Below are 24,934 nucleotides of genomic sequence, written 5' to 3' on the forward strand. Positions count from 1 at the left end.
CTCTCTAAAATATAATTGGAATCCATCTTACTTACATCGGTATTTAAGTTTATATGATAGCGGATAACAATATGCATAAAATATACTAGATAGTAATTGTGTCTTAACTAGACATTCGGAGAAATCAGTACTTATACGTCTCCAGTTTATGCTTCAATTAACAAGTGTAATATTCTGACATATTTGTTTAAGGTCTCTGACATAAATAATGCACTTCAAAAAAAGACAAGTGCAATGTGTCCCTTTTGGCTTACAACGGGTAACAATATGTACAATATAAGCCAGACGGCACTATAACAATTATATCTCATCTGAACAATCATAATTATGTGTCATCAGTCAATGCCTCAATTTACAATTGTAATATTCAGGTATACTTATATGGCTCCTAATGGTCTCTAATGTTAGGAAGACATTTATACTGTATCATTCATATTTTGCAAAGCTGATACAATAATGATACTAATGGTCTCTAATGTTAGGATGACATTTACACTGTATCATTCATAGTTTGCAAAGCTGATACAATAATGATACAATAATAAACAGTGTCTTTTTATCAGGTAGACTACTAAATCTACTATGGCTCACAGCTAGGCACAGGGTGAGCCCACAGAGCAGTTACATTCCATAAGATATATACAGGCATGTTAACATAGCATGAAGCTTACCCTGGACAAGGCTGTATCTCCCAAGCTGCCCCTCCAAATAGCTGCAGATAGCTACTGGGGCACGCTGGGCTGGTTTATATAAGGCTAGTCCCGGAATGTCACTTCCGTTCCAAATGCGTTCCATTGCCGGGGGGGGGGAGCTTCCGCCCGGAAGTCTCCTCTATTTCCAGCCCTCTCGCCCAGAGGGAAACAATAGTGCGTGAATGTTTGTTCCCAGTGTTTAATTTAAAAGTGCTGGCATTTCCTCTAGTGTTTCCTATCCACTTAAATGGCTCCTATGTGTTTTATATTAAATGTGTGAGCGATACTTATATTAGTGGTATGATATTAAGGGATTAGTTTTATTATAGTAATATTTGGGGAATCTTTAAATTTGCAAAAATAATTTTTTATTTTAATTTTTATATTAATTATTAGCGTGACTATTTGGTGGCTAAAATATGTTTATATTTGAACAATGCTAATAGCTGTGATGTGATTCAATTTTTTATTTTTATTTTTTGTTTTATATTTATTTTTATTTTTTTTATATATATATTTTTATATAACGTAACCCATTTCTACTTCATGATATTTAAGATGCCATTATATTTACAGCTTGTTTTTCACAGTTTTGTAGCATTTTCTGAAATCTTATATAGCGACCTATACACGTAGATACGAATGGAAAAAATGTAAATAAGAAATGGGGAAAAATAAGGAGAAAGAAAAATAAACCCTTGTGAGAAATTGTAATGGCTGTTAGTTATTCTATGTTTTCTAAGAGTTTTATTTATTGTCCCAGAAACGAGACTATATCCACATTCTCGTTTAGTCCTTTCGGGACCAATGTATCTAATGAGTAGATCCAAAAGGTCTCTCTTTTTGACAATTTTTCCCCTCCTCTTGGGTCTGTAGGTATTTGTTCGAGGACTGTGAACTTGAAGTTGTTACCGTCCACCTGAGAGTTGTGTTTTTCCAGGTAGTGTCTCGGTAGGCTGTGTGTAACGACTTTGTTTTTTATATTGCGCATATGCTCTTGAATTTGCAGTTTGATTTGTCATTTGGTCTTCCCAATGTATGCTAGTCCGCAATTACAGGTTATTCTGTAAATTACGTACATAGAAGTACATGTGATAGGAGCATTGAGCGAAAATTTTCTGTTATTAATCCTACAATTGAAGGTTGTCTTTTCCAAGTGTCTACAGCAGATACATTTCCTGCAGAGTGAGCATCAATTTATTTTAGTGAGGAACGTAGTTGGTGCCTTTTTCTCTGAGTTACTTTTTAAGCCACTCGGGGCTATGATACTTTTTAAATTTTTTGCTCTTCTATACACAACAGTGGGTTTTGAAGGTAGGTGTGGGCCTAGAATGGAGTCCTTTAATAGTATTCCCCAATGCCTCGTAAGGATTCTTCAAATTTTTTCATTCTCCCTATTGTACTGGGTAATGAACGGTCTGTTTTCTGAGGATTTCTTCATCCTTGTTCCCATTTGCTGTGCAAGAATCTCTTCCCTTGGCTTTAATAAGGCTTACGCCCTAGAATATTCGACTTTTACCGGATCGTATCCCCATTCAACGAATCTTCTCCCAAGTACTCCAGACTGTACTTCAAAATCTGCTGTTTTACTGCAATTTCTTCTCAGCCTGGTAAACTGTACATATGGTGTATCTTCTTTCCATCTTGATAGATGGCAACTATTGAAGGGGATATAGCTGTTCGCCTCCACCTCTTTGAAGTGGGTTTTGGTAACAATTTGTTCTCCTGATCTCCCGGTGAGACTCAGATCAAGGTACTCGATGGTTTCATGTTGATAGTTGTGCGTGAACTTTAAATTGTACTCGTTGGTTTGGAGGTTCCGAGCGAAGTTCTCCATGCTTTCAGGTGTTCCCCTCCATATCAGGATGAGGTCATCGATATACCTCCGTTTGTAGATATGATGCTCCTCCCATATGGCCATCAGGAGGTTGGCATAGGCAGGGGCAAATTTTGTGCCCATTGCCGTACCGGTAACTTGTAAATGGAAGGTTTCATTGAATTTAAAGTAGTTATGAGTAAGTATATATTTTATACTACTCAAAATGAAGTTGATCTCCTCCTGTGTGTTTTCATTGTGTCTCATCAGTATTGTTCGAACCACCTCCATGCCTTTCTCATGAGGTATTGAGGTATTGATGAGTACAGGGCCTGTACATCTACCATTACCCAAACTAAATATTTTTCCCAAGTGATGTCCTTGAGGTCTCTTGACAAGGAGCTTGAGTCCTTCAGGTGTGAGGGGTTTTTTTCACATAGGGTTGTAAAATGATTGTTTACCATATTATGCACCATGCAAACAAACTTCCACTGTAGTCAGTGCCAGATTAAGCCTTCGGGGGGCCCGGGGCACTTTAGACAGGGGGGCCTGTCATTACTGGCTGCAAACTGCATGGGGGAATATTACACTGTCAAAACACAGAGTAAAGGCAGTATAAACTTGGTCAATGGGTAACTTCAGGGGATATATATACTGTATATATACACACACACACAAATACATACTTACATACATACATACATACATACAGATGTAGCAGGCCTCGCCAGCAACACGGCACCTCTATCTGACTGAGACGCGCGTGCGTCCTCCACGGGTATTGCGTCCGCCTCCCGCTCGAGGGGGCAGGGGGGGACCCGAGGAGGCGGCGGGGGGTGCGGTCGCCCTGTGTGGGCACCGGGCGACCGAGGGCAGCACCGTCGGAAGGGGACGCGCGCGCACCTCGTGCGCGCGCGTCCTCTTCCGGCATACAGATGGCGTTGGGACAGGGGATGGCGATGGCGACACCATCGCCATCACCTGCAAAGATGAATCCCGCTACATCTGTACATACATACCACATGAAAAGCCTGTGTTTGTCCCTTTGCACCTTACTCTGTAGGAGACCTCACAGTCCCAGTGCTGCCTCTGATTAAAAACCCTCCCATGACTAGGCTGCTGCTGCTGTTATCCATGGGCCTGAGAAGCATGTAATGAGCGCCACCAATCAGAGCTCAGCACAAACGTCTCAGCCTCTGCCCTCTGGTGCATGGTGTCATGGGACTTAGTAAACTCCCAGTAATGCACTGCACACTTGGCTCTCAATGCTCAGCATTAATCATTAGTCACATTGGCAGATAGGTGAAGCTTAAGCTTCCATGCACAAAACCTTTAGCTATAAAAAAATATATATATATTTTTTAAATACATGCCAACCACAGGGGGCCCCTAGCTAGAGGGGGGGCCAGGGGCACTCACCCCTTTTGCCCCCATTATAATCCGGCCCTGACTGTAGTTATTCCTACCAATTCTTATGCACAATATATGGTAGCACTCTTTTAATAGTTGATATAATTTTTCAACAATGTACATAAAGAAAAAACAGTATTAGCAAGTATTTTATATATTAATATTATATGTACAAGTGTAAATATTGTAAGGTTAAGATTGATAAATGCCTTGGCACTAATTGCTTTCAGTCTCTTGGCGCTAATTGCATGCGCACACTAAATTCACAAAATATAACTGTTGACTACATAATTATTTAATTACAAATAAATACATATTTTATTAAAAATACTTGTGAAATTGTGTTTGTTGTAATGATTAATAAAAAATAATATGAAATGAATCTATAATTTACAAAGTGTTAGTAATACTTAACTCTCAAATCATATTTGTGTTACTAAAGGTGGGCATACACAGGCAGGTAAAATACCTGTCAGACCGGCAAGCATTTATCAAAAACAGTCACTTATCTTGGTAATATCACAGGCATGCACAGTTAGATACATCACAGTGTATTGTCTGTGATATCCCCATTCCTTCCCATGTGAAGAAACAATAGAAACGTCCATCGGTCAGCTGCAGCAAGACATACACTGCCTAATGCAACTGCCATGACCGTTTCAAAATATTGATTGAAATGACATGCTAAAGAGTTGAGCGAGTCAGGCTGATTGAAATGACCAGATTGGCTGCCTGCACACATGCTGCAATTGTCTGGCTGATCCACTGATATCAGGCAGTTCAAAATTGTGCTGCAACTAGAGATGTGCACCGGCCACTTTTCGGGTTTTGGGTTCTGATTACCTTGAGGTTTTGGGTTCATATGGGTTTTGCCAAAACACCTCCTAAGTGTTTTGTGTTTGGATTTCTTGGGTTTTGGGTTCTGATTTTTTTTGTTAAAAAAGCATAAAATGGCTAAAATTTGCTCCTACGCTATATTAACCTCAATAACATTCATTTCCACTCATTTACAGTCTATTCTGAACAGCTCACACCTTACAATATTGTTTTTAGGGCAAAAGGTTGCACCGAGGTAGCTGGATAACTTTGATAAGCCACACAAGTGTGCGGCACAAATACTAGACTGATATGGCACACTTAGCATACCCTCTTGGCTGATACTGCACACCTAGAATTACCCCTGGACTGATATGGCACAGGTAGCATCACCCCTGGACTGATACGGCACATTTAGCATCACCCCTGGACTGATATGGCACACATAGCATCCCCCCTAGTCTGATACGGCACACCTAGCATCACCCCTGGACTGATATGGCACAGGTAGCATCACCCCTGGAATGATACGGAACATTTAGCATCACCCCTGGACTGATATGGCACACTTAGCATCCCCCCTAGTCTGATACGGCACACCTGACCTGATACAGCACACATGGAATTATACGGCACAGATGGCGGCACCCCTGGACTGTTACGGCACACATGGCGGCAGGCATGGAATTATACGGCAGACAAATTCCTGCAGTAAAAATAAAAATGTGTATTCTTTTAATTATAAAAAAGAGCAGCACACCTTACTTAGCAACACCCCATGAATTATACAGCACTTTTGACTCACCCCTGGACTACAGCGCATTTAACAGCCCTTGCAGTAAAAAAAAAAAAAAAACACCTTAATTTTATTTTCATTAAAAAAAGGGCAGCTCCCCTGGTCTGATATGGGGCACCCCTGGAATTACACGGCACACATGCGGGCACCCCAGGACTGATACAGGACTCATGGGGACACCCCTGGACAAATACAGCACACATGTGGGCACCCCTGGATGGATACAGCACACATGTGGGCACCCCTGGACTGATAGTACTGGTAGCCAGTGGAAACAGCAGATTGTAATTATATACTGCAATAAATACTGGTAGCCAGTGGCAACAGACTGGAATTATATACTGCGATAAATACTGGTAGCCAGTGGAAACAGCAGACTGGATTTTTATATACTGTGATAAATAATACTGGTAGCCAGCGGCAACAGCAGACTGGAATTATATACTGCAATAAATACTGGTAGCCAGTGGAAACAGCAGACTGGATTTATATACTGTGATAAATAATACTGGTAGCCAGCGGCAACAGCAGACTGGAATTATATACTGCGATAAATACTGGTAGCCAGTGGCAACAGCAGACTAGAATTATATACTGCAATAAATAAAATACTTTGTGAATGATCATGTCAGCTTAAAAGAAGTGTCTCAGAACATGCTAACATACTGTAATAGGGCTGAAGCACAGTTGAATTTGAGATACATTCTATTGCATGTACATTTACAACTAAAGAGGTACAGTAGGACTAGGCAGTAGCGATGCATTTTTCACATAAGTAAGACTGTGTTAATGTAACTGAAGTTAATACAAGTTGGATAAAAACAAAAAAGCATATTTTTCCAAAGTATCTTTTGCACCTAGTTCGCTGTTTACTCATAATGGTGTAGTAGGTGCGCATTCTTCAGTTTTCTATAACGCCCATATTTATATTGGGATGCAGTATGCCACTGCTGGGTAGGGGATGCTGATGGGGCACTTTAATTACTTTTGTAATTTATCTATTTTAATTACTTTCACTTGTAACTTCCCTCCTCTTTGAAGCCCATCATCTCCTGATTATCCCTGTTGCTTTCCCCTACCCATTCCATACTTTATATATCCATGTTTCAAAACCATTGCCTGTGATATTGAAGTCAGACACTATATTCATTGACATCATTTTATTTTAGTGTTCTGCAATATGTAAGAAGATGGAAAAATGTGCCTTATGTCTTTTATTGGAAATAAGGGGGTGTCCATTCTCTTTCTGGCATGGTTCACCATAAAGTCTCATGACAGCTCTGTTTTCTATGCACTTCTATAGCCCATTTATTCATTCATTCAATCAATCATTCATTCACAAGTATCATGTGATAAGGGTGTGGCCAGTATACAAATAAATGGTAAAATTAATCTGTATTAAGAGTAATCTGCATTTTAACTTTAGCACTCCCAGCCCTCTGAGAGCATCCATCATCACCATTAACTGCATTTACACTAACCCTATACTTAGATCAGATATGACAGTTGGGTAGATCTCTACATACACTCCCCTCTGAACATATTTGGTGACTTTCAGGATTCTTTCAGGATGCTTCTGGGAGGAAGGGGTGAGTGGTGTGGTACATGGGAGGCATGTCTGCAAAATGGCAGGGGTTATGTATGTGTGTGCAGGGTGTGCAAGGGATTTGTGATGACTATCCAGGAGACTTGATGATCCAAGAGCATGCCTCTGAATACTTGCACCTCTGTCTACACCCTCAAGACAAGGCCATGGGATGCTTATCATACATGATATCCAATCAGCTATAAGTACAGCAGACAGATTTTTGTAATATATTGTAAGTAATGTAAGGCTGTAGGCTGCAGTGCATGCGTAGTTTGTCAAACATTGCAACAACTGTCTGCATTCAGAATTGCATGAAGCATACATTCATTTCTTATCAAGACCGTTGAGAAAAGTTTTTTTCATTTACCTACTGTATAGGACAATGTTTAGTAGTGAAAGTGTGTCTGTGCTTATTTTTAAATACAGTATGTTGAACATGAAATATATTTAATTAGAATAAACGCTTGTAGAACAAATCAACCCATTGTAAAATACTGTGACACTTAAGAGAACCAGAGAAGAAAGAATTACAAAATAATGAACATTTAACTATAATTTCTCACTTGGTTCCCGAAAGATGATTTTCCTTCATAAATGATGAATTCATTTATGGTCTTAAACAAATATATGTCAGTAAATCTTTGATTTGTGTTTTTTTTATATCTACATTTGCTACTAATGCATATTTTTTACAAGTCTAAATTAAACTGTAATATGTACAGTAGTGTTATTCTTTTATATTATAAAAGTTTGGACATTTTATATTAGGATAGTTGAATTAATCATTTTAAGAAATAGCTTAGAACCGCTGAATCTAAAAGGTTTTATATTTATCAATTTCAATAGTAAGAATGATATCATTTTTAAATGCATTCGTTCAAAATAGTTTTTATATCAATTTTTACTAAAGCATTTTTATAAAAAAAAAAAAAAAGAAAAAATTCTTGTTTAATAATAATAAAAAGTTATATTTTTTAGTCTATATAAGTACTCTCTAAGTCCTTTTGAGCGAGTGAGTTAATAAAATGAAGTTATTGAACAGATTAATTTTAATGGTCATGAAAGTTATTACCAAAACATGTAATTTGGCAACATGTATAAATATTATGTATATAAAAATTGATGTAATCCACACTCTGGGCACTGAATGGAGTAAGGGTATGACCCTAATCCCTGCACCTCTACACCTAACACCGTGCCCCACAGTCCAACCCTAATTCATCCTTTGAACTGCCTAGCCCTAACTTTTACTCCCCACAGCCTAAACCTAACCTTCCCACCAGCAGCCTAACCCAAGTGAAAAGAATGTATGTGAAAAAAAGAGCCCTGGGCGCTTCTTGCTAGTGTTATGCTGCCCACCTCTACCTGATGGGGGACTATTCCTTGAAGTCCCGATTAAATTATATAAACTAGGTAGTTTTGTAGGGGTGTGGCGCTACCCTAGGTTAATCATAGATTTCTTCTTTATACTTATCTATTTATGTTTTTTATCCAATGAGGTGATTCTTCTTCTCTTCTCTGTATTCTCTTTAATCTCGTAGATTTATATTGGGAGAAGTAGAAAACAGGAAATGAAGATGGCATGATTTAGTGGGGGGGGGGGTGATATTCACTTATCACAACACTGACAGAAAGAATGTATCCCAGTGTTTAGGTATTCCTCCCTCACTTACACAACAATGTAGTGAGGATAAGCCTATCTGGGTTTCTTTATACGGACGGATACTGTGTTTCCGTGGAGGCGTACCTCACTTACAGTATGTAAGACAATTCAAAGACTCTCACATCAAGGTATCTTTCTTATATGTGCTGCATACCGATACTCACGATGATATCTGTAGGATTACTCTCATAAAGGTATCTTTCTTCATGCGATGGTTAAAATATAAGCAATTTATTCTTGATATAAAATTTAAAAAACAATATAAAATATGGTTAAAAATTATTTCAGAAAAAAAGAACTGTCCACTGTTGGATGGGCAGCTCCGTTCCTCCTGGAGCAGGCAGGGCACAGATACAGGGCTGCTGACCGGTAAAGCAGGTTCTGTACAACAAAAGTCCTCTGTCCAACCTTTCTTCCAGGGGGGCAGAATTGGCAATAAAAAACAGACCTCTAGCATAAGATGATGTTAAAATGAATAGCAAGTCCTCCTTCCAGCGTGTTTCGAGATCCACATCTCTTTATCAAGGCTATTCATTTTGGCAAAATCCAGCTCTGCATATAGCAATCACAATACACTTTAAAAAAGCATTTGGCTACTGAAACCTGTCACCATATGAAGAAATGTGTAAATTTGTTACATTACTTACTGTACCACTGTCTACCACTGTCGCTAGACATGCCTGATTCCTCCACTTCTGCCTGACTACTTTCTCAATGATCATGATGTGGCAGATGGTTTTGCACGCATACAGTATGTTATGGAGAAAGCAGCACACAAACACAATTTATGCATCCTTGTCAGGACTCTTTAAGCACCCCAAAAGCATCACTCTATCACTTGTCTGGTGGCCTTCTGTGCATGCTGAAAATTGTGTTACACCTCACAATCAGGCAGTGACAGTGTCGTTAGCCAAGTCAAATAAGGATACCCACCGTCACCTATGGTAGAAATAAACAAAAAAACATAAACATGAATAATGTCACAGAATACTGGCTTGCACGCAGCATTACAAACATACACACACATTACACTGCACCACACCATGCCCAGAACATATATTTAACCAGAATGTAACCACTTTTCATAAGAAGCAATATGTGTGTGTTTAGGGAGGAAAATGCTATGTTGCTGTGTGCAAATGTTTTATCAGTGTCAACATAATGATGTTTAAAAAAACAAAAAATCACCACAGTCAATTTGGAAGCAAACGATAAAATGTATACACCATATATAAAAATATGAATTTCTAAAAAATACAACGTAAAAGGACCGAAATACATATGTAAATCAAAATACGAATCATTAGTAAATTTGTCAATAGAATTGAAAAGAAAGGCTATTTACAGATGTATTCTATCTATGGTGTATTTATTCATATTTTTTGGACCTACCAGAAAATACGAATGTATTTCTCATTGAATGTGACCATGTGTATGGTTTGGTTAGCTATCTGATAAATCTGTATCTTCCTTTGTCATTTCAGATGTTTTAATCCTGCATCCATTAGTATATTCTGCTGCTGGCTGCTTTTTTTTACCTCTGAATCCTATAGTCTGTATATTTGTTACTCATTTGGTACTCATCTGCTTACAAGGGTTGCCTTCAACCTGTATTTATACTGTATGTAGTGATTTTTGAATAATGTCAGTGCTTATTATGAAAATTAGAGTTGAGAGGACTCAGGTCTCCAAGAATCAAGCTCTCCTGAACATCTGGGATCCAAGGGAATCTGACCCCTGGATTCAATAGAAGTCACTCCCATGGTCATTTGGGTGCGATTTAACAGCAGCTGCTGGTCTAGGACCACAGCCACTTGACTGGAAGGGCACATCACAACAAATTTATCGGTACTCTTTACCTAGAGGGGCGCCCATCGCGGGCATCGCATGTACATCGCATGCCATTATAATGGCATGCGATGCGACCGATGCGATGCCCGCGATTTTACATAGAAATGCGTCTAAAAATGTAAATCGCGTTGGTCGCATCGCATGCGATGCGACCGACACGATTACCGCGATTTTACATAGGGAACAATGTTAAATGGGTCAATTGACCCGATTTAATATAGGGAACAAAGTTAAATGGCCCACAGACCCCAAATACCCACCCTGGGCCCCCCCAATTGTTAACGCCACCCTACTATCAACGTGAGCCCAAAGCGTGGCGAGTGCAGCGAGCCCGAGAGGGGCGGCGGTACGCGTCCTCCGACCTTTTCATACCCCCACTATCCACGTAGGCCTGGAGTTGAGAATAGAAAGTGTGGCGAGCGCAGCGAGCCACCGAGCCCGAAGCGTGGCGAACGCAGCGAGCCCTGCGAGGGGACGCGGATACCTTCACAGGTATCCGCGTCCCCTCGCGGGCTTCACAGGTATCCGCGTCCTCTCGCAGGGCGCGCTGCGCTCTCCACGCTTCGGGCTCGGTGGCTCGCTGCGCTCGCCACACTTTCTATTCTCAACCCGACCCCCACCTGGTTCCGACGTCTGCCAGTTCCCCCCCCCTGGCATCACAGAAGCTTGTGGTTGATCTCATTCAATTCCAAATCGCTGGGCCTTAAATATGATACCAGGCTGGTCCATATCGGTCAATCCGTTCTAGAGATTTTGCGGGTAAACCGATTTTTTTATTTTTGAAATGTAATTTCATGGCTGTTCATGTTCTTTGAGGGCAGATTACTCTGGAACCAAACGTTCCAGTTTCACTGGACCAAAATCATTCAAAGCCCACTCAAAATTTCTTCAATATGATACTTGTCTCATGTAAATGGGTCAGTTGGTTCCGAAGATATAGCCGGTTAAATGAGATAACTGGTTAGGGGGAGGGGTGGTTTTCTCTCCCCCTCACACCAGAAAATGCAGGGACTAGGCTGGTATAAAAGGGGCCAACATGGGAATGCATTTGCTGGTGTGAAAGGGGTATTATTTCAAATAGCCAGGACCTGCAGTGCTCTGAATACAGCCAGGCTCTGCCCCTTTCGGTGGCTATCACTTCTGCCTGGTGGTGGCTGTCCCCCATTTACCGCAAGCATGTATTCCCACTTGGCAATGAGCATGTAATCCCACATGACAACGTGCATGGAACCATTGGCAATGAGCATGTAGATAAACAGCACTTATGTAGCATAATTTTTAATAGGCATTATGGTGTTTGGCATAATACATAATGGACATAATGTTGTGTAACTTAACGTGTAATGGACATTATGGTGTAAATGTTTAATGCGCGCTTTTGGTGGACAATGCCCCTGTTTATGAATGGTATTGTGAATTTTGGCTTAATCTGTGTGGCATTATGTGAATTCTGGCTCAATCCGTGTGGCATTATGTGAATTTTGGCTAAATCCATGTGGCATTATGTGGATTTTGTCTCAATCCGTGTGGCATTATGTGAATTTTGTCTCAATCCGTGTGGCATTATGTGAATTTTGGCTCAATCCGTGTGGCATTATGTGAATTTTGACACAATCCATGTGACATTATGTGAATTTTGGCTCATTCCATTTGGCATCATTTGTATGGGGCAAGTATAATAGGGTCTAGTATTTTGTTGCATAATGTGTAGAAGTTGTATATGGTGTTGTACACTACACTTAAGGACACGCCCCCTGTTGAGTGGCCACACCCCCTTTTCCAGAGCGTGCCTTCGGTGCGCGCACAACTACATCCTTCACTTTTGTCACAATGATGGGCCTGCCGCTCTCTTAGCTTGTACACTGGCACCACTAACACCGCCCCTCCCCCACCCAAACCCTCTTTTATCATGGTGCCCCCCCCTGTCATTTTATCCTGGATCCGCCCCTGTAAAGTATTAGGGGCCAAATGTAATAAAATTGTGAGAACCGGAAAGTGAGAGATTTAGGGAGATTTTTTCATTGCAAAATCAGCCTGGTTTTAAACAGTTAATGATTTCCCCTTTTAAAAAAAAAATGGGAAAACTCTCCCAAAATGTATTTATTTTTATTTCTTTTTTGACAGTTTCTTATATAGCACAGCATATTCCGTTGCGCTTTACAATTGGAAACAACAGTGATTAAAAAACTGGGTAGATACAAACCAAAATGGAGGTAGGAGGGCCCTGCTCCCATGCTTACAATTTATAAGGATAATAGGAGGTATATATAAGGATAAAATTTCATAGCATGGAAGTCCCATCAGATTACAAGATGGTCCTGATGGGATGCAATTACTGTAGATAAGAATGCTACCAGAGGTTGTGCGGGGGTCCTGAATATGATAAGTTAGCCTGAAGAGGTGAGTTTTCAGGGAACGCTTGAAATTTTGGAGGCTAGAGGAGAGTATTAGTGTGTGTGTGGAAGGGCATTCCATAAGGTGGGTGCTGCCCGACAAAAATCCTGCAAATTTAAGTTGGAGCGAGTAATGAGTGTGGATGAGAGATGCAGATCTTGTGCAGAGCTGAGAGGTCGGGTGGGAATATATTTTGAGATAAGCAAAGAGATATAAGTCGGTGTAGTCAGAGTAATGGCTTTGTATGTAAGTACTGTAGAAGAATTTTATATTGAATGCAGTAATATACAGGCAACCAATGGAGGGACTGACAGAGCGGATCAGCAGATGATGAACATCTAGCCAGGTAGATCAGACTTGCAGCTGCATTCAAAATGGATTGTAGTGGTGAGAGTCTTTTCTTAGGAAGACAGGTAAGGAGGCCATTGCAATAATCAATGCGTGATATAATGAGTGCATGGATAAGAATTTTTGCAGTGTCTTGTGTAAGTTACGGACAAATTTTGGTTATGTTTTTTAGATGCATGTATTATGATTTAGAGACAGATTGAATGTGAGGAATAAAGGACAGTTCAGAGTCGAGGATGACCCCTAGGCAGCGAGCTTGTGCAGTAGGATTTATTGTTGTGTTCACAACAGTGATAGAGATATCAGGTTGGTATCTACTCTTGGCTGGTGGGAATATAATTTATTCTGTTTTGGAAATGTTGAGTTTGAGTTGGTGAGATGACATCCAAAATGAAATGGCAGAAAGACATTCAGAGACATGGAGCAATACTGATGGTGACAAAAGAGTTGATTAGTTTCCCAAGTGAGGAGGTATAGATTGAGAAAGGCAGAGGACCTAAGACTGAACCTTGTGGTACTCCAACGGACAGAGGTAGTGAGGAGGAGGTAGAATCAGAGAAGCGAACACTGAAAGATCGATTAGATAGGTAGGAAGAGAACCAAGAAAGGGCTGTGTTCTGAAGACCTGAAATCTCTCACTTTCTGATTCTCACACCCTATTACATTTGGCACTATTACATATTGTTCCCATAGCTGTCCCACTTAAAGTATTTATAAAAGAGGATGGATCTAATGAAATCAATTGTTTCTCTACAAGCTCTTTCCACTCTTTATTTAACACAGTGTGGATCACGGTACCTATATCTTTAAGTTATAATGGTAATTGGACTATGTCAATATCAGATAGATGAAATGTTATTTAATCAATGCCAAAAATTAGAGGTATTTTAGGTGGTTTGTTAATTGATTTATGAATTTACAGCAGAAAATAAAACATTGATATTACTGGAGTTGATGTAATTAGATATTGAAATTCCTCCTTCCCAAGTGCATTCATGTGAAGACCTTGAACAAAAGTGGTTCTTAGTTCTTATATCTTCCTCATAGAGGTCTTTCTTCACACGATAAGAGAATACACTATCAGCAAGAGATCTGGGGGACAAGAGAAAGAACCTCTTTGCAGGGGTACTCTTGATTAATTAAATGTACTTTCATTTAGGTCATAAATTGAATAATTTATCAAGTGTTACCCCAAAAAGTGTATTTTTCTCTTTTCCTCCAGCTCTCACCCATAGTGTATTGAAGATAACGTTTTTAAACATCCACCAACCCTGAAAAATTAATTTTGATGTAAAAAGAATATTATGTCATTGTTGTTCATACACATTAATACCATGTAAGAATGATTTTTCCTCATAACCTTCCCACATGTTCTCAAGATCATAGTAAACTAACTGTTTTGGTTTCCCTAAAGGTGTGTAAACATGGTTAGATGTGGAATTTGATTTCAATTTGATATGCTACTCACTTAGATCTGGCATTCCATTCGATTTGATTTGATTTCTACTATATATTCTTGTCTGGCATGACTATTTTTATTTTCGATTTCCACTATATGTGAACACACATCAGGATCGAATCTGCATTGAATACTGCTAAAAGCATTCCATGTGCATTCAATTTTAATTTGATTTCCATTTGATTTTGACTATACTGTATAGTCAAAATCGAATGATATATCTGTATATAATGGGGCAGATGTATCAATCTCCCCTTAACGTGTGAAATCTAACGTTTCCCACTTCTCCTGGCATAACGCTCAGGAGCAGGGACAGATTTCACCCTAATGTACTAAGCTGATGTTAGTGAGTAACGTTAATCGTTAACTCACCTCTTGTCTTTAATTGCCTTTATTTTCTTCACAGTTTTTCGTCTTCTTTCAGCCAATCAGTGGCTGCTCGCTCCAGTTTTTTTCAGCTCCTTTGCTGGCCCCTCCCATGTCATCAGCATGCCGACAATTATCTCTCCTGTCAGCATGCTGGCGCTGCCGGCTGCCCCCTCCAGTCCCCCCTTCCATTATTTTATTTTTTTTGGTCCCTGCTGCTCCGATCACTCACGATAGCCTGGTGTTTTTAACTAATCCCTTAGAGTGCACTGTAGGGACCCCGCTGTATACTGCGCTGCAGGGTCCCCAAGAGAGCGGGGACGCGGCAGGAGGATTGTCAGATTAAAACACCGGGCGGGCATGCTGTCTCTGCTTACTAGCGGACAGCGGGGACGCGGCAGGAGGATTACTTCACATTGTTAAATTGTGACAGGGCTGAGTAATACAATAGGAAAGTTATCACCAACCCGCATATACACTGAAAGTAAAGTGAGTGCACCATAGAATCTTGAAGTGAATAAATTGCATGAATAAAGATTGGTTAGTGTGTACCATTAATGCATCGCTAAATACTTAAAAGTGACTATACATAAACTGCAGAGAAAAGAGTGAAGCGTGTGTACTACTAAATACCTAAAACACCGAGTGACATTATATAAGGATCACCACTAACCCGTGAACACACCAAATGTAAAACGAGTGCACCGCAAAATTCAAGAAGGGGCAGACACAAGCTGTATGAACGGGAGATCGGGTAGTGTGTGTCACCAATTAAAGATCGGATGTGTATAACATAAATCATCCACAGCATGGAGTGACACAGTATAGAGATTGCCACCAATATATTACATAAAAGCAGAGATTGCCACCAAATGTATTACATAAAAGCAAAGTAAATGCATTGCAGCAATATGACAGGAGGTATATGAATATTGTATAAGCAGAGATTGGATAGTGTGTACCAGCAGTGCTTATAATTAACATCCAAATATTAAAACAGATAATCCACAGTTAAAGAGATCGATCTGCACAAACTATAAAACATTAGAGGGAACAAGAGAGCCTGCTCGTTCAGAGCAAATTAAATAGAAGAAACGGCAAACAATAAAACGAGTGACTACCCTGGCAAAATCAGCCACGATAGGACACCTCCAGAATAGAACACCTAGGGGGGTTTCAGATATGAACCAATAACTTGGCAGAAGAGAATAAGTACACCTGCTCTCCCCAGCAGCTGCAGAGACGCTGCTGTGGGATAATTGAGAATCATATATTGATACCTATACAGATTGCCCATAAAATAATAACTCCCTTTCTTGGTGCTATTTGATACTGTAAAATATTGCTGTAATAAAACAATCTAGAAGTGTAACATACAGGCTCAATCCCCATAAGAATTGGTATAATTACCACATGAAATCAGAGAAACTGCGATATCTCTAAGCATTGTCAATAAAGAACCAGCAGTGGAAAGTGAAGAATATAAAAATACCACTTACATCCTGACCAGGAGCAACATTTAATTGTATCCAAACATCCCTTACAAGGTTTCCCTACACACAAAAGGGCAACATTGTAACGGGACACTGCTCACACAGCAGCATCAGATATTCTGCTGGAAAACGGACAAATATAGTAGAATCAGACAGATAGGACACTAAGGTCAGAGATTAAATTAGTAAACACACACTAAATAGCATCCTCCCCTCAAAATAAAAGAGAGGAGACATAAGGGGTCAGCTACAATAGAATAGAGCATCCTTATCACGATTTTTTAAGCACTTTTTCAAAACTTTTTTTGCACTTTCTTTTCTATCATTCTAATAAGAAGGTGTAATTAGTACACTTCTTTTTTAAACATTGTCAAATAAAGGTTAATTTTTAAACGTGTAAGCATCAGTTGGACGTCAATTAAAGCTAACTGCAGTGTGCACCCATATTTTTTCTCTACTGTTTCCTCCCCCTCTTTTTCCGCGGCAGGAGGATTGTCAGATTAAAACACCGGGCAGGCTGTGCTGTCTCTGTGCTTACTAGCGGAGAGCGGGGACGCGGCGGGAGAGCTGTGAGGAATCATATTCAAAAGACCGGGCGGCCGATGAATGGCTGAGCTCTCAGCCAATCATCAGCCGCCCGGTCTTTTGAATATGATTTCTCACAACTCTCCCGCCGCGTCTCCGGCTCTCTTCTCCGCTGTAGAGACAGCACAGCCTGCCCGGACTTTTAAATATTATTTCTGTCTACTCTCCCGCAGCGTCCCCGCTCTCTTGGGAACCCTGCGGGGTCCCTACAGAGCACTGCAATTAATTAAATATATCCACCTGCCTATATTGCGTGCCGGAGAGCTTTATTAAAGCAGCAGGGACCGAACGAAATAAAAAAAAAATAGAAGGGGGGGGGGGGGGGGGGGATTGGAGCAGGGCAGACCTGCTGGTCAATGTGCTCCGGGTGCTGCACAGAGTACAACCCAGCCTAGCTGCTCTGTATCCCACCCGCCTTCTACTGCCCCTGCATTCCACCCCCTTGCCCGCAGCCTCTCCTACCCTATCCCCCGTCACGGTAGCTGCTTCCCCAGGCAGCCCTGTCACCCTGCCCGTGGCAGCCGCTCCTGTCACCAAGCCTGTGACAGCTGCCCTGCTCTCCTGCCCGCAGCAGCAGCCATCCCCATCCCCCTGCCCGCAGCAGCTGCCCCCGTCCCCACGGTAGGCAGCATAATACTCCTTTTAACTTGTCATTTTAATGAAAATCACCCCACCAGCTATTGGAGCTGGCAGGGGAGTTTGTGCAGCGGTGTGTAAAAGCCGCTGTCAGAGGGGTCCCTGCGGTGATGTGATTTCACTCGGCGGGGTCCCTTCAGTGCATTGGAATTAAGTAGCAGCGCTATCCCCGCGGCTGGGTTTAAAACCACTTGCTGCACGCTGATTGGCTGAGATTCAGCTAATCAGCGTGCAGCGAATGTTTTCAAACCCAGCCTTCCCATGCCGCCGCCGCCCGGGGGACAGCGCTAGTTAATTCCAATGCACTGAAGGGACCCCGCCGAGTGAAATCACATCACCGCAGGGACCCCTCTGACAGCGGCTTTTACACACCGCTGCACAAACTCCCCTGCCAGCTCAAATAGCCGGTGGGGGTCTGACAGCAGATCTCTAATTAAAAAAAAAAAAAACCTAACGCCAGCCTGGGGCTGGCGAAGTGAAACAACAGGCTTAACGTCTTGGAAGGCAATAATACATTGCCTGTGACGTTAAAGCTTATGGCTAAAAGCCAGAGGACAGCGCCTGAACGTTAAGTTCAGGGCTGCCTCAGGGGGACGTTAAAAGCCCCTTTCATACATTTCTTCAAAACGTAAAAAAGTCCCTTTACTAACGTTAAGTGCTACATAAGCACTTAACGTTGGTTAGTACATCTGCCCCAATGTGTGTATAATTTGAATTTAGTTTTTAGTCCTGATTTGATTTGAGATTCACATTTGAGATTGAAATAGAAAAATCTAAATGATGCTTCAATTTGTGTTGGTGCACCTAGATTTCTATAAAATCATGTGTTAGTTAACCCTTTGAGTGCCGTGTGAATTTGTCAAAATAGGTGTGAAAATTTCCAAGCAAACATTTTTATTAATCATAATGAACTGTAATGTTTATCTTTTATAGCAATTATAAACTTTGGTACTTATATCTGGACTCCCATGTTAAATGCACCCCATTTTTTCATACCCCTACTATACAACTACGCATGGAGTTGATTTTATATAGTGTGGCGAGCGCAGCGAGCCACCGTGCCCGAAGCGTGGCGAGCGCAGCGAGCCCCGCGTGGGGACATGGTCTGATAAGAAAACCGGGAGCCCAGATATTACATAAGTACCTAAACTTTTTATTTTTTTTACACAACATTTTTTGAATTTATATAACAATTGTGAGCAACGCTGGCATGTTTACCAGATATTTTACACATCTCTCACAGAGATGTTGGCACTCAAATGGTTAAGGAGTTCTTCATTTCATATAAAATACAGAAGTTTGACAAGTGAGCCTAATTTCATGCAGTGCAAAAGTGTGATTATATTTTGTGGATTATAGGAATTAGATAAGCAAAATAAGCAAGTAATTTGGATAAACCATGTTGCTATGGGATCAAATATGCTAATTTTGCATACAGGATAAATGCTGGATGATTTGGCAAGCATCCCACAAATGATGAACATTTATCTTTGCTGTGGTGTGTGCCTGCGGAAGCACTAGTTGGGAGAAACATGTCGATTGATACCCACAAACATGGCCAGCCCAGCACAGGTCTATTGTTCCATCCTGTGTTTCTAATATTGTTAAATTCAAATAGGCAGCACTCTATTATTATTACACTGACTGAACTATTACAATATAAACACATAGACTTAAGATGGCGCTGCAGAGAAACTTATTTTTTAAACATAGCTGTGTGACTGAATCATAAAGAATCTTTGAAATCTGCCTGGATTATTTGTAGCCATTCTCCTTGTATATCAGATTCATAATTTTGTTATCATTTATTACCCTTTCTTATCTTATTCATGTTTTTTTTCTCAATTATAAAGCACAATAGAATATGCTGGAACTATATGGGTTATTCTGATTTCATTGGTCCCCTGCACATTCATATGGGGGACCGGTTTTTTTTGTGCAGGCACTTGGTGCGAGCGAGCATGGCAAACTGCATGTTCACAGTCCCACTCGCACCTAGCAATGCGGGGGGTATGGGCAGCTGAAATCTGTGGATGTCAGCTGCCTGCCCGCTTCCCACACAGGGTGTTCGGAGATCTGAGACACCACTGAAGTGTAGGCACTGAGGTTGGGGCACTAGCCCACAATGCCCTTACTTCTATGCATATAGGTGGAGTCTTCCCCTAGATGCACAACCCCCAGTATACCAATCTCTAAATTAATTCAATTAATCATTGAAAAGAGTGCCCCAACAAAAAGAGACTCCTTTTTCTCTAGGGGCACTAGCCCACAACACCCTTACTTCTACGCATATAGGTGGAGCATTCCCCTAGATGCACAACCCCCAGTATACCAATTTCTAAATGAATTCAATTAATAATTTTTAAAGAGTGCCCTAACAATAAGAGAATCCTTTTTCTGTTTCTCTGTTCACACTGAGGTGTCTCAGATCTGTGAGTGCTGGAGAAATCATTTGATGGTCACCGACCATCGAATGATTTCTCCCTGCATCGAAGGTTGCAAATGGAGGATTATGCAAATCCTCCATTTGCAGCTGTGTGGCGGATTGTGGCATGCAAGGGGGGGGGGGGGGCAGGTAGGTAGCAGTGCAGCCTTGTGAGTCAACCAGATTAATGTCCTACAGGTATATTTATTACATCATCATCATTGTTGATAATAACAATATCTACAATATACGGTAAACAGGTCAGGTGTCTCTTTATTTTAATTCATAACTCAAACTAGACTGATCATTATGTTAAGAGAGAAATGAGAAAAACATGGAATGAAAAATTTGTTGGGCATCAACAATTGTATCATTTTGCATTGTACAACACTATCCTCTTCCTTGTTCATCTATGTGAAATTTCTAGATTGAATCTACAGAGAGTGCAAAGTTATTGTGATCATAGATACACATATGCTTGACAGATGTTTTAGACATATCAGGACAAAGCTAAGACATCCTGGGAAATGTAATACATTTTATTGGATGAGAGATCCTGAAAGTGAGAGACTTGGTAAGAAATCTCCAGTTTTTTTTAAGGTGCAGTAATTTACCCTTCAAAATCAAACTGGTTTTGCAGTGGCAATCAATTGCCAAAACTGAAGATTTTTTACCAATCTCTCACTTTTTAAATCTATCACCCTATTACATTTTGCCCTTTATATTTTGTACTATGCCTACAATGCATTATTTAAATGATTTATTTTTGTCTTTGCATTTTGAAGCAAATGGTCAACTGTAATTAACGGATTTTTGTTCGGGTCCAAACAGCCAGATTGGACAATAAATCTGTAGATGTATGGTCAGCTTCACTCATAGGTTAAAAAAATAGCAATAAACAACAACTTTTATCAACTTAATACTAAGCTGCAAGCAAAAAACCGAAGCAGCAGCTCCTGTGGTTGGGGGGCTACAGCTACCCATGCCTTTCCGGAGAGGAGGGCAAAACCCATCAGCTGGGTCATATCACCGACACAGTTGATATTGCAGGTGCCGGAATTGGAGCATGTCCACCAAGGTGGACGGACTGTGTGTGTGCAATACACCAGCTTTCAGTGACTGCATTGACTACAGCCCATAGAATCTGAAATGGGCAGCATGAAAGGCAGCCATTAGCTTCATGCAGGAAGCTAGCACTCTGCCAATCATAGCACAGTCTGGCGGCCACAAAGGGAGGGAACACTTCTCACTGAGGCTGCCTGTAGAATCCATCACTAACAGGTAGGACTTCCAATTGGAATGAAGCCAGACTGCATCTGGCTTCATTGACACTGCGCCAAGGTAGCAGATTTTCCTGGCGGTCTACAGTCCTTCAGCCCATGTGTAGAATCCACCACTGCTTCTCAATATGAATAAGGGGACAATAATAACTTCAAGAATATATATTGCATAATATGTTTTAACAATACACTCTTGTGATATTGTACTGCTTTTAAAATTCTATTGCAGATTGTGAACAGAGTAACAAATAATTACAACAGTTTCTCTTAAAAAATACATGCACTACGCTAAAACTCAGCACTGCAACTCTCCATAACACTTAGAATATATATTATAAAACATGAATCTTCCCAAAACAATAAAATATACTGAGCTAATAACAATTACTACTTATACGTGTATGCTGAATTACAGATGGATTCCAGAGTTCTTAAATTTCAAATATTCACTGTTTTAGCACCTTTAATGTGTTCACATATATTTTAGCTTATTGTTCATTTTAGAGAATAGTGGCAAGACATTTTTCTCATCTTTTATTATTTTTAACTGTAGCAGGAGGTTTTGTGTCTGAAAGATTTAGTTATTTTATGTATCTTTTTGGACCATTTCTTTACTTTAATATTTAATTCTGTTAATCATGCTCCGATAACTTATTACCAAGGTCAATTTATTTTATACCTTTGGGTATGCTCGAGTTACAGAAAATTCCTTTTTTTTTTATTTTAAAGACCAGAAATATGTATATGACTTGTTATGGCTTTTATGCTAATAAGTAGAATCTTATGTAGAGACAATAGCATTAAAATATAAAATGTGATTACAAGAGGGCATTTAATAAAATAATGATTATGCCAAGTGTTAGACAGTACATTTTCCATAAGACATAAGATGAGTAAATAATTGGAAACATTATCAAGTAGCTACAGTGTATTGCAGCTAGTGAAATGTTACAGTGGGAAATGGAGAAAATAAATCTTTCTAGTATAACTATTTTTCAGCTTCACAGGTTTTTCATTTCCTTACCATGAGCTTACTATTTGAAGAAAAAAAAACTTAATTTATTTTTACCGTTATCCATGATTTTGAAAAATACTAAATTGTAACTGGTAACAGTAATAACAAATTCAATTTAAAGCTACTTGTTTATGTTTTACATGAGAAATTGAAAAATATTTCAACATTTAAAAATGTTTTATCTTGCTGATGTGCAAGTACGTGTAGATATGGTATGGTATCAAAAGGAACAGTACCAATCTCCATGACATAATTTGAAAGACTTAGATTATAAGAACAATTTAACTATTTTTTACATGGCAAATTTACAGTAGTGCTGATATACAGGATGTCACACAATCAATCCTAAAACTATGTGTTTTTTATGTTTTAGATTAGGGCAGTGATGACTAACCTTGACATCACTGAACATAGAGTAGGGAGTAGTCACGTTTCTTTATGTACTCCTTTGTAGAGACGACTTGCAGCCATCCCAACTTGAATCTCTGATTGGGTCTGGTCCTATACCTTTGGTACATATTTTTACCTTTCAAATTGTCCTTTAATGTAGATTCACATTTCTAAATACACTTTGTCAACCCTTAAAAAAAAATCTTCATATATCCTGAAATAAGAAAATATGTTTAATAATAAATAATAACATTAACTAATAACTGCACAATATCCCTGATTCAGATGTGCTACTGCTGCTGCTTACAAAGAAGAAATAGTAATAGCACTAATATGTTAATTCAGATGGATGTGCTGGTCTCCAGGATACCGACATCAGTTTTGTGAATTCTAGTATCCTGTTTTATCTATGCTATTTTATTTATCTCTCTCTCTCTCACACTCTCTCTCTCTCTCTTTATTTCGCTCACTTACTCTCTTTCATGAATGTGACTTGATTTTAATTCTGTACAATATGTAGCTACAGTAAAATAAACATCATACAGTAAAAAATATATAATACAGTTAGGGTCAGCTGAAGTCTAAATTTTTTGGTACCTGATGGATCGTCGAATAAATGATATATTACAGATAAAGAAGCTTAAAGCACATACTCATATAGCCTCATACAATATATGCACTAAACAGCCACTCTATATATATCTCCACAGAAGTGTTATATAGCGCCCTATCTATCCACAGTATTTACTTATCTTTCCCAACTTTTTCAAAGTTTTCTATATATCCATAGACAAGATTTTCAAATAAAAAACATTTATTTAAAATGAGGCATTAAAACAAAATAATTTTCAATTTTCTTGTCTGAGGATTTTTCTTATACAAATGATGTACACATAAGTCCGACGCGTTTTGTCTCCACACGAGACTTCATCAGGGGTGCGTTACACAAATCTCCGTCAATCCTTTGAACCAGTACTGATATTATATACTTTTGTTTTAGCACATCAATTGTCCAAAGGTTGTGATTTCACTGTAACTTATGAATGTCCCAGAGAGACTTTATCAATGGGTGTTCTTTTCCGCCATCATTGATAGCATCATAGAGTATCAGTTTAGGTGCTGGAGCAAAGAATGGCTAATAATATTCACCACATGTGAATGGTTTCAAAAGAGTAGAATGGGATCACAATTGATTCCTTAAACAAGTGTATATTTGGCTTGATCCTAAAAAATTGAACACAATGCACAATTCAATTCTCCAATATCAGTACAGTACAGTACAGAAATGTTCTCTCAATCTCAGCTTCCTCGCAAAGCGGTAGTTGTCCACTACCCAATTAAATTGATTATGAGGGGTTGTGGGGATAAATGACAGACCAAGTGATAATACTGACCTCTCCTCGTCCATCAATTTGTGATCCGAAAGATTAAACACAAAGTCTGTGCACATGTTTTTCTATCTGTTTTGCCTCAAACCACCCCGCCTCTGATTGGTCCTAAGGCGCCTCTTCTGCCCCGGTTGCATTGTGGGCGTGATCCAAGGTATATCTCCTGTATATATAACAAATATTGATTTTCCTAAAAATTCTTTATCTTTCATTATTTTTCATTTTTCTTCTAATTATTCTTGTATTAATATTTTAGTGATAATTTTGTTATACTTTGATTGTTACATTGTTTTATGCACACGGTCCATGGACCTACAGACATGTGATACTCAGTAATACCATATAGTTGAGTATGACATACCAGTATATGTGATATAGCAATACCTAAAACATGGTGATAGAGGTTCGTCCCAATATATTTATTTTGAGAAATTTATGTCCATTTTATCTCTTTTTTTCCTCTTTTTATTAATAATATATATTTTTTTGTATATATACATAAAAGGGTACTTATGTATTATCT

Source organism: Crinia signifera, chromosome 1 (assembly GCF_055691185.1).
Source record: "Crinia signifera chromosome 1, ASM5569118v1, whole genome shotgun sequence".
In the NCBI taxonomy this organism is placed as follows: Eukaryota; Metazoa; Chordata; class Amphibia; order Anura; family Myobatrachidae; genus Crinia; species Crinia signifera.